General features: G+C 44.4%; 1 long non-coding RNA gene across 1 annotated transcript; it reads right to left on the reverse strand.

The window, feature by feature from the left end:
- Nucleotides 1-218: 218 nt before the first annotated feature.
- LOC147901768 (uncharacterized) lies at nt 219-1042 on the reverse strand. The gene is made up of 3 exons (XR_015540952.1): nt 901-1042; nt 706-776; nt 219-591 (listed from the first exon to the last, which is right to left on the reverse strand). It is a non-coding gene; the product is annotated as an uncharacterized LOC147901768 (long non-coding RNA).
- Between the last annotated feature and the right edge of the window lie 4351 nt (nt 1043-5393).

A 5393-nucleotide genomic window follows, 5' to 3' on the forward strand; every position in this document is an offset into this window, starting at 1 on the left:
CGAGTAAAAATGTGATGCTGAACTTGGAAAAAATAATTCCTAATTTGAACTTAAATATTGCCATGAATATCAAGGCAATTATGACATTTTAAAGAAATGTTATGAAGAAATCATCAAATCAAAGACATTATTATAAGTTGAAAATGCATCATGATTGAAATGAAGCTATAAAACTATATAAAAGCTCAAGATTTTTTAGTATTCTACAACTGCCTCCTTAGGGGGAGTGCTATGGTGGAGAATCGGATTCTAATTTTGTCATGTAGTTATTATTTTTCAGAATAATATTCTTGGGTGATAAGTTATGTCAAACCATAAGCTCTAAATAAGACTAGGAATTGCTCTACATACATATATGCAAGCTTTCAAATATATATATACAGGCAGTCCTTTGTTTATGATAACATGGACATCCTTATTCTCAGCATGCAGGAGTTGTCGTACATTATGTACGTTTATCGAGCGGCATCAGCAGATATCAGCACAAACATAATCTGGATGCACAACCGGCTCTTCTGCCAGCCCTCGCTTAATGCCGCAATCGTCCCCTATACATACCCGATGTTCTACTGGATCCTTTCCTTCTGCTCCCTGCAAAATTGCGACACTCTGGATTAGAGATGAATTTAACAAGCCATTATAAATGTTCGAAGCTCTGCGAATGTTGTTCAATGAGAGCTTAGGGCACAGACAAACAAAATCAACCTTCTTTGCATTTGGAAACTGGCCGTCAGTATACCGATTCATGGAGGTCGGGAAACGCAATCTATCGAAAGCTGCAAGATTTTCCGAAGCAGACGAAATTAGTCGATGCTGTTCAAAACGATAAAACCGAAACTATCCGCGGCATTTGCAGGAATATCTCATTTTTTGCAATGCGGAGAAGGAGCGGCTCAGTACCGGGAGCTGAAGGACGCGCCAAGCAGGAGCAAGAGATGAGAGAAATGAAGAGAAGCAGGAGCAGGGGACGTCGCAGGCTGGTGCAGGCAGCTGCCATGGCTAAAAACTTAGTAATGGACGAGTGAGAAAACGCTTACAGTCGATGAGTTTTTGAAGTTTAGAAGGCGTTCCTATCACAAGACTCCAAAGTCCTATTTGAAGCGCGTTGATAACCGTTCTAGATCTGTGTGAAGTTTCGTTGGGTTCTAGATCTTTGACATTGAGGTTCTAAAATTCTAGTGGCTCTAACACGCTTCTACGACAAATCTCCATTCATGCATGAACTCCTTTGCCTTTCTTAAAGCTTAGCACCCACCCCGCATGAACTTTCCTTGTTGTTCACACCGCAAAATACGTGTGAGTCCCAAGAAGCCTAAGTATTGGCCCTATCTCCATCAACTCAATATCCTTTATGGTTTCATAAGTCATGATACCACCATCTACCCACACATACTCACTCAGCAGGCTTGTGTAATCGCTCAATCACTCCTTCAATTTGATACCTACAAACCACTTACTTCTCCAAGTTGTTGGAGCCTCTCCTTCAAGGCTCCAAACACCCATGAGTCACCTAGCTTCAGTACTCTTCAATGTCAAGCAACCAATACTCTTCAACTTCGAAAATGTGCAAAATGAAAGATACATGTTTCCTCGACATCGATCACACGTACATTTGATTTTTTGCTCCAACCACATTTTGCGATGGTGGATACAGAGGGATTCATCCTCACTGGAGCTACTTGTTGAAGATGACATCCTACAAATAAACAACCTAAAAAAATTGCTCTTGTATCAAACATTTAATCTTAAAACTCTGTGGTGCATCTAATACTGCATCTAAAACCGCGTCTGTTCTGTTGTGCGCGTGTATAGGCACGTCTAAATTGTGTTGTAGACGTGCAATTAGATGCACATTTAGACGTGTATATAGATGCGCTTATAGATGCAATTTTCAAACCTACTTTTAGTACACTTGCTTTTCTTCACATACTTTTAGCATCGCGCGGCTTGCTTTGCTATTAACAGACATAGTTCCGAGCATCCACACTTATCTCCAAGCACCCACACTTATCTCTAGGCTTACACAATCATCTCCAAGCACACAAGAGAAGAGGCTTAACAAGGAAGAGAAGAAAGAGAAGCAAAGGGTGAACAAGGAAGAGAAGAAAGAGAAGCAGCTTTGAAGAAGGACAAGAAGCTTCCATACCTCTATCCAAGGTAAGTCTCTTTACAGTTGATCTTCTTTGAAAGTTGCTCTCTTTGGATTCGTCCTTTGTCGTATCCAAGAAACGAATGTTTTTGGTACTAGTGTTGTGCTTTTGCGTCGGGCCATGTCCTTTTCGAGTTTTTAGAATAGTCCGTCTATCGAAGCGTGTCTATAGATGCATCTGAGAGCGCGTTTAAGAGCGCGTCTATAGATGCATCTACTCTATTTTTGGAAATAAATAGCCGCGTCTATAGACACACTGTTATACGTGAAGATAGATGTGCTTTGTTATTTTTCCCTGGCCTGGCCTTCCCTTCCCTTCCCTTCCCTTCCCTTTCCTTTCCTTTCTCTTTACTCTTCCCTTTCCCTTTCCACTTCCACTTCCAAGAAGAGGATTGCATATTGAATGATGGAAATAAGTGATTGCATGAATGAAGAAAGGGATTGCATGAATGATGGAAAGGGATTGCATGATTGAAGAAGGGGATTGCATGAATGATGGAAAGGGAAAGCATGATTGAAAAACAGGATTGCACACTATATTTTCCTCTTTTTCCTTCTCTCTTTTATCCTCTCTTTCCTTCTCTTTTTGTCTCTCTTTTTCTCTCTTATCTCCTCTCTTTTTCTCTCTTTTTTTCTCCTCTCTTTTCCTCTATTTTCCTCTCTTTCCTTCTCTCTATTATCCTCTCTTTCCTTCTCTTTTCATTGTAATTTTTCTCTCTTATCTCCTCTCTTTTTCTCTTTTCTTTTCTCCTCTCTTTTCGTCTCTTTTCCTCTCCTTTATCCTCTCTTTTATCCCCACTTTTTCTCTCTTTTTCTTCTCTATTTTCCTCTCCTTTCTCCTCTCTTTTATCCCCACTTTTTCTCTCTTTTCTACTCTCTTTCCTTCTCTCTTTTTCTCTTCTTTTTCTCTTCTCACTTCATCAATACTCTTCTTTTTTTCTTTTTTCCAATTCATCATGTGGCCAGGAAGTTCTTCAAGCTCACCTAATCTTCGGGAGACCATCTTTCGGGAGTTATATAACCTTTTGGGGCACCCTCCCAGTCCTGGGGAGTTATACGACTACATGATGGGTACTCTAAACACCCCCTAGGAGTCGGCACTACAGACTCCAAACCACCCCAACCCCACACCAGCTAAGATTACCCTAGTAGAGTCAATAGAGCCCAACCGGCTATAGAGCCGAGCCCCTTCCCCCATGCTGTCAGGAGGCCCTTTTGCCTTGCAGAGCTGTCGGCATACTCCCGTGCAGTCGAGACTCGGTTCTCTAGCTACTAGTAGTCCACGTAGTCCTGTGTAGTCGAGAGTCGCTTCTCCAACTACGAGTGGCCAGTGTACTAGCTCGACACGACACAGTAGCAGGCGTAGTAGCAGGGAGAGCGGTGGGGGATGCATGGCACAATGCTTTGGGAGGGGTGGTGGTGGGGACGAGGATGATTCAAATGATTTAGACGTGCCTCCGGGTGACGGTACGATCTACTATGACATCACTCAGATAGGAGGCATCTTGATGGATGCACGGGGGAAGGACATCATGGCCTTCATGCGCTCTGTAATTGCTAACAATTACAGAGATTGCTTTACTCACTACAAAGACCATCCAAAGAGGTTGGCTGATGAGAGCCTTGATGATGTTCGCTCTAGGTATCCTAAACCTCCCAATGTTCAGTTCACAGATAAATGGGCCAAGTCAAAGATTGTTACGATACTTAGCAATAAAAGATCTTCGCTTAAGAGGCAGGCACTAGCGGAGCTTGCCAGGCTCGAGGGAGGTCAACCACCAGGGGGCCCGCCCCACACCGCTCACAAGCATGAGTGGAAGAAAGCAATGAAGTCAGCGAAGGAGGAACCCAGTCTGCAGCACGTGGAGGCATGAAGGATCCAAATGGAGCAATATGGAAGAGTGCATTTTGGATCAGGGGGTGTTGAATCATGGGAGGCCCAATTTGTAAGTATCGATCTTAAATTATGTTGTTTATGTAGTTTACTAGGAGGTTGTTTCTTTCTACTAACCCCTCCGCAAATTGTGTCATCTTGCAGCTTGATATTGTGGGCAGGTACCCTACTGCTGTCGAGAGAGCCTACCACCACCACCATCGCAGAGGAGATACATGGAGGCACTTCTATAATGACAGGTTGATTACTGAGGAGCAGTATATTTGGGCTACTGGAGCGGCCCCTAAGGTATTTGAAAGTAATTAAATAATGTCAATATTATAAGTAAAGATTTGATTTTTCATACATTGATATATGTTGTCCCTTGTTTATAGGACCCTGCACAAGAAGATGAGGAAGAAGATGAGGAAGAAGGAGGTAGAGAAGGGAGCATAGAAGGGAGCGTAGAAGGGAGCGAGGACATGGAGAAGGGAGGTAGCAAGCTAAGGGTGTCCACTTCCGGACCACTTTCGGGTGAGTGTGACACCCGCTCGAGTGAAAATACAAAGGTTTTGCTTCGGTCTCCAATACCTCGATCGAGGTATAAGCTCCAATGAAAATCACACACGAGCACAACCGAGCCTAGCCAATACCTCGATCGAGGTACTGCGCTTCTTCACCGGACCGAGCCTCTACCTCGATCGAGGCTTGCTGGCAAGCCAGCTATACATGCCACATCTACCTCGTTCGAGGTATCGTGGCAATCCAGCTCAACCTTGATCGAGGTCAGGTGGCATGTCCAGCATACCTCGATCGAGGTATGTGCCATCCGACAGGGCAGCCAACAGGGCGGATGACATACCTCGATCGAGGTATGCTGGACACATGACTTGGCATCCCGCTTCTGCCAACATACCACGATCGAGGTATCGTGGCATGCCAAAACCTCCATTGACGTGGATGTACCGAGATGTATGGGCATGTCACAATACCTCGATCGAGGTATCGTGGCATGGCAATACCTCGATCGAGGTAGATGTACCGAGATGTATGGGCATGTCAAGAATACCTCGATCGAGGTATCGTGGCATGCCAATGAGATGTATGGGCATCTCAAGAATACCTCGATCGAGGTATCGTGGCATGCCAATACCTCGATCGAGGTAGATGTGCCGAGATGTATGGGCATGTGAAGAATACCTCGATCGAGGTAGCTAAACCCTAATTTTTCTTATAAAAGGAGAGCGACCCCCCTCATTCCGCATACCTCGATCGAGCTCTGCCTCATCCACCGATTTCGGATTTGCCGGACTTCGACGGAATTGCGCGAGCGACGGAGAGCCACGAACGGACATCGACGGAGATGGACGG

This window comes from Dipteris shenzhenensis, chromosome 5, assembly GCF_047967505.1.
Source record: "Dipteris shenzhenensis isolate YYH24624 ecotype China chromosome 5, Dip_SZ_1.0, whole genome shotgun sequence".
NCBI lineage: Eukaryota > Viridiplantae > Streptophyta > Polypodiopsida > Gleicheniales > Dipteridaceae > Dipteris > Dipteris shenzhenensis.